Consider the following 15,011-nt stretch of genomic DNA (forward strand, 5'->3'; position numbering starts at 1 on the left):
ACAGCAATACAATCATAGTAGGAGACTTTAATACCCCACTATCACCATTGGACAAATCCTCTAAACAAAAAATCAGCAAAGAAACATCAATCCTAAATGACTCACTAGACCAGATGGAATTAATTGACATCTTCAGAACATTTCACCCCAAAGCCACAGAATATACATTCTTCTCAAGTGCACATGGGTCATTTTCAAAGATAGACCATATGTTGGGACATAGGCAAAGTCTCTTCAAATTCAAGAAGATAGAAATCATATCAAGCATCTTCTCAGACCACAGTGGCATAAAACTGGAAATCAACTACAATAAAAACAACCCAAAGAAATCAAACACATGGAGACTAAACAGCATGCTATTAAACCATGACTGGGTTACCAGAGAGATCAAAGAAGAAATAAAAAACATCATGACAACAAATGACAATGAAAACACTACAATCCAAAATCTATGGGACACAGCGAAAGCAGTCTTGAGAGGGAAGTTCATAGCTCTACAAGCCTACTGCAAAAAAACAAGAAACAGGGGTAATAAATTACCTAACCCAACAACTCAAAGAGTTAGAAAAAGAGCAACAAGAAAAGCCCAGTGTAAGCAGAAGGAAGGAAATAATAAAGATCAGAGCACAGATAAACGACATAGAGACCAAAGAAACAATACAAAAGATCAACAAAACCAAGAGCTGGTTCTTTGAAAGGATAAACAAGATTGATGAACCTCTAGCCAGGCTCACCAAGAAGCAAAGAGAGAGGACCCAAATAAACAAAATCAGAAATGAAAGAGGTGAAATAACAACAGATCCCGCCGAAATACAAAGGATTGTTAAAAAATACTACAAACAACTCTATTCCAACAAACTGGACAACCTGGAGGAAATGGACATATTCCTAGAAAAATATAACCTTCCAAAACTCAATCAGGAAGAATCTAAACAGCTCAATATGCCAGTAACTATGGAAGAAATTGAAGCAGTCATCAAAGAGCTTCCGGCAAACAAAAGCCCGGGGCCAGACGGCTTCACAGGAGAGTTTTACCAAACATTCAAGGAAGAACTAAAACCTATCCTCCTCAGACTATTCCAAAAAATTCAAGAGGAAGGAACACTTCCAAGCTCCTTCCATGAAGCCAGCATCACCCTAATACCAAAACCAGATAAAGACAACACAATGAAAGAGAATTACAGGCCAATATCCCTCATGAATGTAGATGCCAAAATCCTCAACAAAATTCTAGCAAATCGGATCCAGCAGTACATCAGAAAGATCATACACCATGACCAAGTAGGGTTTATCCCAGGAATGCAAGGATGGTTCAATATCCAAAAATCAATAAATGTGATACATCACATAAACAAATTGAAAGATAAAAATCACATAGTCATATCACTTGATGCAGAAAAAGCATTTGACAAAATCCAACACCCTTTCTTGATAAAAACTCTCAACAAGGTGGGAATAGAAGGATCATACCTCAACATAATAAAAGCTATATATGATAAACCCACAGCTAACATCATACTCAATGGGCAAAAACTAAAACCATTTCCCCTAAGAACAGTAACAAGACAGGGATGCCCACTCTCACCACTCCTGTTTGACATAGTACTGGAAGTATTAGCCATTGCAATCAGACAAGAAGAAGAAATAAAAGGCATCCAAATTGGAAAAGAAGAAGTAAAGCTGTCCTTATTTGCAGATGACATGATATTGTACATAAAAAACCCGAAAGACTCCATCAAAAAACTAACAGACTTAATAAATGAATTCGGCAATGTAGCAGGATACAAAATTAACGCCAAGAAATCTATGGCATTTCTATACACCAACAGTGAACTTACAGAAAGAGAGACTGAAAAATCAATCCCATTTTCCATCGCACCAAAAAAATTAAGATACTTAGGAATAAACCTAACCAAGGAGGTAAAAGACCTATATGCGGAAAACTACAGGACACTGAAAAAAGAGATAGAGGAAGATGTAAACAGATGGAAGAACATACCATGTTCATGGATTGGTAGAATCAACATCATCAAAATGTCCATACTACCCAAAGCAATCTATAGATTCAATGCACTCCCCATTAAAATACCAACAGCATATTTCACAGACCTAGAAAGAACTCTCCAAAAATTCATCTGGAATAAAAAAAAGACCCCGAATAGCCACAGCAATCTTGAGAAAGAAGAATAAAGTAGGAGGGATCTCAATACCAGATTTCAAGCTGTATTACAAAGCCACTCTCCTCAAAACAGCCTGGTACTGGCACAAGAACAGACATATAGATCAATGGAATAGAATAGAGAATCCAGATATCGACCCAAACCAATATGCGCAATTAATATTTGACAAAGGAGGCATGAGCATACAATGGAGTCAAGACAGTCTCTTCAATAAATGGTGTTGGGAAAATTGGACAGATACATGCAAAAAAATGAAACTAGATCTCCAACTTACACCATACACAAAAATAAACTCAAAATGGATACAGGACTTAAATATAAGACGGGAAACCATAAAAATACTAGAGGAATCCACAGGCAGGAAAATCTCAGACATATGCCAAAAGAACTTTTTCAGTGATACTGCCCCTAGGGCAATGGAAGCCAAAGAGAAAATAAACAAATGGGACTACATCAAAATAAAAAGCTTTTGCACAGCAAAAGAAACCATCAACAAAACAACAAGAAACCCCACTGTATGGGAGAACATATTTGCAAATTGTATCATTGATAAAGGTTTAATTTCCAACATCTACAGGCAGCTTATACAACTTAATAAAAGGAAGATAAATGATCCAATAAAAAAATGGGCAACGGACCTAAATAGAATCTTTTCGAAAGAAGACAGAAGGAAGGCCAAGAGACACATGAAAACATGCTCAAAGTCACTTATTATCCGAGAGATGCAAATCAAAACGACAATGCGATACCATCTCACACCTGTCTGAATGGCTATCATCAACAAATCAACAAACGACAAGTGTTGGCGAGGATGCGGAGAAAAAGGAACCCTCGTGCACTGCTGGTGGGAATGCAGACTGGTGCAGCCACTGTGGAGAACAGTATGGAGTTTCCTCAAAAAACTGAAAATGGAACTCCCATTTGACCCAGTAATCCCACTCCTAGGAATATATCCTAAGAAACCAGAAACACCAATCAGAAAGGATATATGCACCCCTATGTTCATAGCAGCACAATTTACAATAGCTAAGATTTGGAAACAGCCTAGGTGCCCGTCAGCAGATGACTGGATCAGAAAACTATGGTACATCTACACAATGGAATACTATGCTGCCATAAAAAAGAAGGAATTACTACCATTTGTAGACACCTGGATGGAATTAGAGAACATTATGCTAAGTGAAATAAGCCAGTCAATGAAAGAAAAATACCACATGATCTCGCTCATTTAGGGATAATGAAAAACATTATAAACTGATGAACCAAAAGATAGATACAGAGGCAGTAAAGCATCAAACAGAGTGTCTAATTACAGCGGTAAGGTTAGGGAGAGGTGGGGGAAATAAGAGATCAACTGAAGGACTTGTATGCATGCATATAAGAGTAACCAACGGATGCAAAACATTGGGGGGTGAGGGCAGGTATGGGAGTGGGGTGGGGGGGGCAATGGTAAGATATGTACACATATAATACCTTAATAAAAATTTGAAAAAAAAAGAATGTTAAATGATTAATAAAATTAACACTGTTGTAAATATGACATAGATTATATTTGAAGTTTTTATAGGTAAAAATTGGTTTTGGAAGTAATGTGATTTCATGAGATCCATGTTCTCTGAGAACAGGGTAATTGGACGTGATGGAATTAAAGGTCACTAGAGATTAGAAATTGAGGATCTTAGAGGCAGGTGGACTTGATTGGAAAATCACATCTAAGTTGAAGTCACCAAGAACAGAAGAGTTAGTTATGAGTAGGTGCTAAACTTTCCAATATTATACGGGAAGAGACCAGATAGTTTATGGATGAAAAAAATGAGACAGTGGAAAAGCAAAATGTTGTGAATTTAACTGAATGAAGAGATTTTATAAGTGGAAGAAGATAAGGGGTTTGGAGACAGCATTCGGTTGTGAGAGCACTAACCCCATCTTATGAATCTGATGTGCATGTCATGAGGTTAAATCAATAGATTCTAATTTTAAAAAAGATTACTTTTTTTTTTTTCAATAAAGGTAGTGGGAATATTCTGCAAGAGGATGAACATAGAGTGTTTTTGTTTTGGTCAAAACAAACAAAAAAACACACAAAACATCCCTGGAGCATAGTGGTATAAATTCAGAAGGAAAGAAAGAGGTGTAGGAATGAAATGAGATATTTATAATAACATGTAAGAAATAACACATACTACCTAGGAAACACAGACTTCTGGAATTGAGAGGAAGAGGTGAACATTATTAATATTAATATAGTGAATATTTATGGTGTAACTGATGGCCAATTATCAAGAAACAGTAAACAAAATGGAGGAATCTTTGCTCTGATGGAGCTGACGTTCTAGTGAGTATTGACAGAATATAATTGTATAGGTCAGTGGTCGGCAAACTCATTAGTCAACAGAGCCAAATATCAACAGTACAATGATTGAAATGTCTTTTGAGAGCCAAATTTTTTAAACTTAAACTTCTTCTTATGCCACTTCTTCAAAATAGACTCGCCCAGGCCGTAGTATTTTGTGGAAGAGTCACACTCAAGGGGCCAAAGAACCGCATGTGGCTTGCAAGCCGCAGTTTGCCGACCACGGGTATAGGATATACTAGAAGCCTGGTGCACGAAAAAATTTGTGCACTGGGGGGGGGTCCCTCAGCCTGGCCTGCACCCTCTCACAGTCCAGAACCCATTGGGGGATGTCCACCTGCCGACTTAGGCCCATTCCCGGGGGATTGGGCCTAAGCCGTCAGCCCGGCTTGTGGCTGAATGGAACTCTCCCTGTGGGCGTGCTCTGACCACCAGGGGCCAGCTCCTGCATTGAGCTGTGTCGTAGTGACCAGTCATTCCTGGTCGTTTCCCCTTTAGGGTCAATTTGCTTATTACCCTTTTATTATATAGGATAGTGACAGTGCTCTGGACAAAAATAAAGCAAGAGGAGGGATATGGAGTATTAACATAGTGGTGGAATGTTATTTTACATACTGTATTCAGGAAAAACTGTTAAAGGGGTAACTATTCTGATAAAGAGTACATTAGGTGCTGGGTTTGTGTTACGAGATCAAGTGGACAGCAGTTAGGAGCTAGAATGTAAAGGACTTAGGAGCTGCTATTAAGTCTCTGGCTTTTACTTGGAGTGAGTGAAAAACTACAGACTTTTGAACAGAAGGGGAATTTTGTCTAAAAGGCATTTTAGTGATGGTATCCTGACTGTGTGTGTGTGTGTGTGTGTGTGTTTTGAGAACTGACTATATTTGGATAAAGAGAAGAATCAGGAAGATCATTTGAAATTTTATTGCATTAATCCATACAAAAGTGGATGATGACTTTGACCAGAATGATAGAATAGTTAGTGAGAAAAGGTTTCTTGATGTTGAGTCTGTTTTCAAAATACATGACTTGGTGCTATATTGCAAGTGAGACAGAGGAGAAAGAAAATAATCAAGAAGATCTTGATTATGTGAGCATGTTCTTCTGTTAAAGCGGTAGGATGGAAAAGGCAAAGGAGAGCAGGTTTGTTGGTTGGAAATAGGAGTTCGGTTTAGACATCCTAGTGGAACTGTCCAGTAGGCTGTTGAGTAAATATAATACATATAAACTGGAGTTATAATTTGAAAATAAATAGCATATAGTGGTATTTATATCCATGGGACTAATGGAAATCATGGAGATAGCTTATATAGTTACAGAGAAGGATTTAAAGAATAATGCCTGGGAGATTCCATATTTCAGTGATTAGAAAATGAGGAGGAACCAGGAAAGTGGTTAACAAGGAATGGCTGAAGGTGAAAGAGAAGTGGTGCAAAAAATGTTAGCTCTTCCTTCCCATCATTTCTTTCATTACTTTCCTTGTCCTTGATATTCCTAACTCATTCTGTTTAAAAGTACACTATAAACAGTTACTGGTATTCTGGTAATCACTGTCTCATTCAATATGGTTTGGGCTTTCCACCTCTCTTTAAGCATTTCTCTAGTATATATTAGTAAGGATCAAAAATTCAGCCCTTAGCAATTATTTATTCAGTTTTTGGCGTGTTCTTTCAAAGTAATTATTGTAGTTGCAATAAATGTGATTAATTTTGCATGTAGTAGAAACTTGGAATTGGAGAATAATCTTTGAAGGATAAATTTAACATGGCAATGGTGCATGCTTTTTAAATGATTTAAATAGAAAATAGTTTGCATCTATGAAGGAGAATTGTTCTAACCAAGTATTTTTAGAAGAGAAAAATAAAAATATACAACCTACCAAAAATATAAAATGGTTGACTGAGCACATAATTTTGAATTGCTATTGAAAATTTCCAACGTTCTCTTAAACTGGGAAATACTGTATTTGAAATAGTAGAGAAACTCATTCCTATAATTTTGCATCTTTACCTATGTATTTTTTGTTTTCTTTTCCTGGGGGCCAATTTAACAGAGATTGAAAATAATTTTGAAGAAAATAATTCTGATTTGCTCATTATTTTCTCAAATTCATGAGGGAACAACTGACAAACTTTGCTCTCTGACACACTTTGCTATCGCAGAGTTAAATACATATTAATGAAGCTCTGTAATGGTAATGAAAGTCTAGAAATGTGGTTATTAGAAATAATAATGTCCCAGGAGAATTAAGAAGCCTTTGGCTATGTTTTGAGAGTTAGAATATGTCAAGGCTATAATGTTGCCTGGCTACTGAAATGATAATCCACTCTTATTCTAAAATACTTCTGCTTAGAGGAATGTGAACTATATTTAAATTTCTGCTCAAATTTTATTTTAAAAAAGAATGTCAGCATGTTTCTCTAACCCTAGAGGCTAATAATTTATTAAATAAACAATTTAAATTTAGAGATGAGTTTTCTTGTTTTTTAATATTTATTAAGTACTTTTATATACTTCATAAATTGATTATATTTATGTATGCATAAATAATATGGATTTATATATCATAAATATATATAAAATGTAACTTTGTTGAGGTACATATTTATAGTTTTCATTTGTACTACTGCCTGGATATATGTGTATGCTATAAACATGCTAGGTTTGTAAACAGAAGATCTTATAAAGTTCTACTTCCATCCTGGCTTTTTGAATTGTGTAAATCACTTTATTCTTGGAGATTTTATTTTGTGATCTTTAAATTAGAATTAGTATTAGAAATAGTCTCCTGCATATTTAGAATGGCAGTTATAAGAATGAAATTTGATATTTTACAGCACTATTAAAATTATAGATGTAATTAATGTACATATATTAAAATACGTTAAGATATTAAATTAATTCAGAGTGAAGGTCCAGAATATATTATCAGAATCATAATTTCTGAGTAACTTCATGAACACAAAATTTAAAAACTATTGAATATTGATCATTTACCATGTGTCAACACTATAAAGGTATTGAGGATTCAGTGGGAAAATTTTTCTGGTATCATTAAATGTACATTCTTGTGACATAGGACAGATGATGAGCAATATACAGGATATTGGAAGACAAAAGAATGTGTAAAGAAAACATTTGTAGAAGAGAAGGGAGGTGATGTGCCTTGAGGGTTACAGTTTCAAGTAAGATGCTCAGCATCACTGGGAAGATAATATTTGAATAATGTCTTAAACTTAGTTTTCTTCATCATCAGTACATAGGGAGAAATAACAGTCCAGAAAAAGAAAACCTCGATAAAAATGTTCGTGATCATAGGAGAAGCCTCAAGAACATTTGAAAATATTTAGAATTTATCAAAAATAAAAATATGTAATATTTTTGAGATGCAGCTAAAGGACTTCTTGAAGGTAAAAGTATAACATTGAATGTTTTTATACAAAAAGAAGAAATGTTTCAAATCACTAATCTAAGCTTCTATTAAAATCACTACAGGAGAAATGGCAAATTAAACCCCAAACAAGCAGAATTAAAAATAATTTTATAAAAAAATCAATGAAAGTCAAACCTGTTTTTTGAGATAAATAAAATTGAAAAGTCTCCAACCAGATAAAGAAAAAAATAAGATGCAAATTAACAATATCAGAAGTGACTTAGGGAATATCATGACTGACCCTATAGACATTGAGATAAAAATACCAAAAAAACCTCTGTACTCTGAAATTTGTCAAATTACATGAAGAAATTCCTTGAAAAAGATAAAATTTCAAATTCATCCAAGAAGAAATAGATAACCTGAATAATATATCTATTAAAGATTTCTGTCAAAGAAAATTGATGTCTATTTCAATGCTGAAATCTACCAAATATTAAAAAAATGTGTATACCAATTTAGTCTCATTCAGAGAATAAAAAAGAACACTTTAAGTAGCGAGTTAGATGCAAAATAAAACTAAAATGATATATCACTCTACAGGTATTATAATGGCTGACATACAAAATAAATGGGCAAAAAACACAACTGACAAATGCTGATAAAGATCTAGATGAACTGGAGCTTTCATAACTTGCTGGTGCAAAATTAAAATATCATAGCTTCTTTGGAAAAGAGTTTTTAATATTTTATAAAAAATATATATTTACCATATAATCCAGCTATCTCACAAATACTAGTAGTTATTTCCTCAGAAGAAATAAAAATATGTTCATAATGTGTATTCCAGAAGAAGAGAAAGAGAAGGGAACAGAGAGCCTATTTAAAAAAAAAAAGAGAGAACTTCTCAAACCTAAAGAAGGTACTAGACATACAAGTACAAGAAGCTAATATTATACCTAATTATCTCAATGCAAAAAAACGTTCTCTAAGGTACATTATTTTTAAAATGTTAAAATCAATGACAAAGTATTACCAGGCCAGTCAGGGGGGAAAAAAAAAGACAGTAACCTACAAAGGAAGCTCATCAAAGTGTCTTGATATTTCTTAGCAGAAACTCTATAGGCCAGGAGACAATAGAATGATATTCAAATTGCTGAAATAAAACTTCCAGCCAAGATTAATCTATCCAGAAAAAATATCCTTAAAGGCAAAAGGCTTTCCTCAAACAAATAAAACCAAAGGGAATTCATCATCAAAAGTCACACATTAACAAGAAATGTTGAAATAAGACAGAAATACACAAAACTTTGAGTAAGGTGACAAACCAACAGAAGTTTTATATATAATAAAATATTGAGCCATAAGTAAGAAATCCTATTACTCTTGACAACATGGATAGACTTAGAAGGCATTGTTAAGTGACATGAGTCAGAAGACAAATACTGTATGATCCTATGTAATAAAAGCCTAATATGCTAACTGTCTGGTCGTCCAGTCATCCATTCAACCAATCAAAGTGTAATATGCTAATGATATGCTAAGGCCACTCAACTGCTCACTATGACGTGCACTGACCACGAGGGGGCAGACAGTTGACCAGTTGCTATGATGTACACTGACCACCAGGGGGCAGATGCTCCAACTGGTAGGTTAGCTTGCTGATGAGGTCCAGCCAATGGGGACTGAGCGAGTTGGGCTAGACATGCCCTGGAGCCCTCCCACAGTCCCTCCCCAGCTGGCCAATCTCGTGCATCCCTTCCCAGCTCCAATTGTGCACTGATGGGGTCCCTCAGCCTGGCGTGTGCTCTCTCACAATCCGGGACCCCTTGGGGGATGTCAGAGAGCTGGTTTTGGCCTGATCCCACAGGCCAGACCAAGGAACCCCACTGGTGCACAAATTCATGTACCAGGCCGCTAGTCCTATATAATAAAAGCCTAATATGTAAATCGACCAAACAGCAGAACCACCAGTGGAATGACCGGTAGCTATGATGCACACTGACCACCAGGGGGAAGATGCTCAATGCAGGAGCTGCTCCCAGTCCGCAGGTCCCAGGCCAGCCAAGGCGGGTGCCCCCAGATCGCCCTGCAGAGGAAGGCGACCTGTGGCGAGCCAGCGAGCGGGCAGTGCCAGGCTGGCCAAGGCAGGTCCCAGTAGGGGCCCATCGGTCACCCCACAGATTGGCCCTGATCACCAGCCAGGCCTAGGACCCTACCCATGCGTGAATTTCGTGCACCAGGCCACTAGTCTCCTATAAGTGTGGAATCTTAAAAATATTAATAGAGCCCTGCTGATATGGCTCAGTGGTTGGGTGTCTACCTATGAACTAGGAGGTCACGGTTCAATTTCCAGTGAGGGCAAATGCCTAGATTGTGAGCTCCATCCCCAGTAGGGGATGTGTAGGAGACAGCTGATGGATGTTTCTATCTCTCTGTCCCTCTCCCTTCCACTCTGAAATCAATAAAAATATATTTTTAAAGAATATTAATAGAAAAAAAAAAAGAGATCAGATGTGCTTACCTAAGACAGAAGATGGAGCGAAGAACAATTGAAGGAAAGTGGTCAAAGGTACAAACTTTATTACAATATAAATAAGCACTAGGGATGTAATGTACAACATGATGACTGTAATTAACATTGTTGTATGATATATAGTAACCCCCCTAATCCACGGGGGATACATTCCAAGACCGCCAGAGGATGCCTGAAACTGTGGATAGTACCAAACCCTATGTATATACTGTTTTGTCCTACACATACATACATACCTATGATCAAGTTTAATGTATAAATTTGACACAATGGGAGATTAACAACAAATAATAAAATAAAGCAACTAAAGCAATATACTGTTAAAAATTATGTGAATGTAGTCTCAGAAAACTTGCTCAAATTTCTTTTACCTTCCTCACAATTTCACAAGTAGACTGCTATTATCATAGATATTAGTAACTTCTGGATGCAATGTTTATTCTTTACTTAATAAGTTGAGAACTTTCACCTTTTCACTTAAAGGAAGCACTTCACAGCTTCTCTTTGGCATATTCAAATTGCCAGGATCACTACCATTGTGTTTTGGTGCCATTATTAAGTAAAATAAGGGTTACTTGAGCATAAGCACTGTGGTATCTTGACAGTGAATCTGGTAAACAAGACAGCTATGAAGTCACTACCAGGCAGATAGTGTATACTGGATAAAGGGGATGATTCACGTCCCAGGGATGGAGGCGGGTGGTGTGAGGTTTTATCACTACTTATTATTTTCAGGTTGTGGGTTCACCACAAGTAACTGAAACTACAGAAAGCAAATCAATGGAAAAATGGGGACTACTGTATAGGTAAGTTATTAAGAGAGTAAATGCTCAGAGTTATCACAGGAGAACCTTTTTTTTCTTCTTATGGATCTAACTGAAATAATGGATGTTATCTGAACCTATTGTGGTAATCATTTCACAATACAGCTGACCTCAGACAACATGGGCTTGAACTGCACAGGTCTCCTTTACACAGATTTCTTTTAAAAATATGTATAAAGCCAGTCTCCGAAATCCTAGGTTTTGCATCTAAAGTTTTATCCAACCATGAATCAACCACCTTTATGTTGTTCAAACCCCTATTATATAAGGGACTAGAGCATACACAGATTTTGATATCTGCAGGTGGTCCTAGAACCAATCCTCTACAGATACCAAGGAACAACTGAAGTTAGAGAGTCAACATTTATATGCATATATTTTTTTACTATGCAGCCGGTCTGTGTCCTTAATTTTTTTAAAAGTCTCAACCTATACATACATGTAAATCAAAACATCCTAACGTACAACTTAAACTTGTACAATAATATATATATATATATATATATATATATATATATATATAATCAATTATTTCTCAATAAAACTGGGAAAAGTGGTCAAAAAATGACTTACCAAGTTTCCTTTTCAAAATGCCTAATCTTCACTTGAATAGGTACTTTGTAACAGACTATAGGCCCAGTGCACGGAAGTAGCGCACAGGTGTGGTCCCTAGGCCTGGCCATCAATCAAAGCACGGCCATCTGGTGTGAAAGTACAGGCCCCAGCTAACCTCTGGACCCTGGGTAGCACCTGGGCCCCCGAGCGACCCCTCCACATGAGTCATGGTGCCCAAGTCCCCACGCGGAGATGTGGTGAGTGTGGCCAGATGCTGCAAGCCAGGGGTCATCATGGGTCTCTGGGTCACCCAGCAGCACCACATAGAAGCCGGGTGGGCAGCGTGCTCTCTCCCGGCCGGCTTCGTAGACCAGCACCTGCGCGAACCCACAGGGAGCCCAACCAGCCCCTGTGGTCCTGGCAGCTGCAGCAGCCTAGCTCCTTGCAGGCACGGGTACCTGATTGCCAGGGCTTCTCCTGCGTGTGAGCCCTAGCATCCTTGGAGGAGGGTAGCAGGAGGAGTGAGAGTGAACTCAGCGGATACCCCATATTCTCACCACACCTCCATCCTCGTCACCCCCGCCCCCAGGTAGCCAGTGGGAGGTCGCATCACCGACGCCCGCCATGTTCCGCACTGCCCCCTGGTGGTTAGTGCAACGTCATAGTGAGCGGCTGAACTTTCCCTCGAATGACCACCTGAGGAGGCAATTTGCATATTAGGCTTTTATTATATAGGATACATCAAAACTACAATTTATGTCATTTTATTTGTCACTTGGCAAGGAGCTGCAGATGGCCTCCAGGATCTGAGAGCTGTCACCATCAAGAAAATGATACCTTCCACCTACAACCACAAAGAAATGAGTTCTACTCATAACCTGGAAGATATTGGAAGCCTGTCTTTTCTCATTTGAGCTCTAATGTGACTCGGCCTCGACTGATTCCTGAACTGCAGCCCAGTAAAACTGTGTCAACACTTATGACCTATGGAGGCTGTAAGATAATACGTGTGAGTTGGTTTAAGACACTAAATTTGTGGTAATTTGTTATGCATGAATAGAAAATACAATCTTTGTTCTCAATTTCTTCAAATATAAAATGGAGGATATAATCATATTTAGCTCACACTCGTGTTTTAAAATTAATTACATATTCATTTGTATATTATATATTTTAAAATTGTTATTTTATTTTTTTCGTATCTGAATTTGATTTTTCAGTCCCTCATTTCTTTGGGTGTTAGGAATATAAATTCAGTCGATTCTTCTCTGGGATACTGATTTTGCATCTAATTTCTGGCAGAGGTAGTTAGAGAACTGCAAACACATTGGACTTGCAGGTGGTTATCTGAGTTATGAGCAAGGCATCCGACATGCACGTTCCCAGTGAATAAAATTGGTGTTTTGCAAAAGCATTTTTAAAGAACAGATTTGGAAATTAACTTTCATTCTGAACAAATCCATGTAACCTGGTGCTTTTTTTTGCAATCCTCACCAATAATGTTACTTCATCTGTTTCTGCTGGATAACTTCAGTTCTAAATGATATCTATGCAGTTTTGAACTGTACTTTTATAGATATATTTTTTAAAAATTTATCCCTGAAGGCAATGTTTTTCAATTTCTCAGGAAAAAACATCAAATTGTTTACCTGAAAGTTCACAGTGTTTTGTTAGAAAATTGCACAAAGTGCTGATCCTTTATTCTACTACTGGATAAAGCTTCTTAATAATCAATGCACTAGAGACCGCTGAACCAATAAAATCCCTTTGTCAGATATACACACTTCTTTTGCCTCTGCTTCTTTAAAAAATGTAACTCTCATTCTTTAAGTTACTCCAGTACATACTGATTCATACTATACATTCTCATTGATGTCTTGTTGAATTTTTAATTTAGAAAGTGATTCCTAATTAAGTGTATGCCATACTCATAGTTAACAGTTATTTTTGATTTACTTTTATAAACTCAGCATGCAATTCAACAATTAAAAATGAAAAATACATTTTCATTTAAAATGTGTGAAATACATGTAAACATTATATGTAATTACTCTTTTTGAAATTATTAGTGGATAGACTATAGAAAACCATCTATGCTCTTTGGACCAATACTGAAGAAAGGTACTCACATGGAAGAATGTAAAACATTCACCTATACTTCTTGGTTCCTGAAACATGTTTTATATATGTGGCAGGGTAATATATTGACACAATCTGTCTCTTCATATAGATGAAGAGAAAGAATGAAAAAAATATTTCTAATACTTCCTTTCCTCAGCACCCATTAAAAACATTCCAATCAAGCCTTGGTTTCCTGAGGTCTAGGCTTTTAACAATATATACATATATTTTTTATTGATTTCAGAGAAGAAGGGAGAGGGAGAGAGAGGAAGAGGGAGAGAGAGATAGAAACATCAATGATGGGAGAGAATCATTAATCTGCTGCCTGCTGCACACCCCACACTGGGGATTGAGCCACAACCCTGGTATGTGCCCTGACTGGGAATTGAAACGTGACCCCCTGGTTCATAGGTCGATGCTCAACCACTGAGCCACACCAGCTGGACTAGGCTTATTGCCAGAGGAATTATGTCTTTGGATTTCTAGAGGCTATTTAAGGAAAATTTTCATCCAGCTGCTGAGTAGCTTAGAAGAGTTCTGATCGTCCTGTCATACAAAAGCTGCTGTCAAATTTAAATCTGTGCCCTAAAAGATGCCAAGGTTTGGCAGAGAACAAAGGACAAGGCCAAAAGCAGCAATGACAGTAATGGCCATCACCATGTCCCAAGGCTTCTTCCCATTTCCAGGGGTAATATACCTCTCCTGGAATCCTGTCCTAGCCAACATAAATGGACAAGGAGCCTCAAGATTGATTTATGCCAGATGTGTTTTGTAGCCATGGTGAGAAGGTAGATGCTCACATTAGATTTAATTCCATTGAGAAATATTAAAACATTTATATTTCTTGCCTATGAGTTCAATGAAACAAATCCCTATCTGCCTATATGGCATATACCTGAATATGAAAGAAAAAATAGAGGAGTAATAAGGGTTGAAAGAAAGCAGCTAGAAAATTTAAATTAAAAAAGAGGGGCCTCTTGGCTGGTGATATAGGAGCTATTTGTAAAAAGATTAGAAGTCAGTTTTTAATATGAAAAAGTAGTATTGATTCTCTAAAAATTTTTAAATG

The sequence above is a fragment of the Plecotus auritus genome (genome assembly GCF_963455305.1).
Source record: "Plecotus auritus genome assembly, chromosome: 6".
In the NCBI taxonomy this organism is placed as follows: Eukaryota; Metazoa; Chordata; class Mammalia; order Chiroptera; family Vespertilionidae; genus Plecotus; species Plecotus auritus.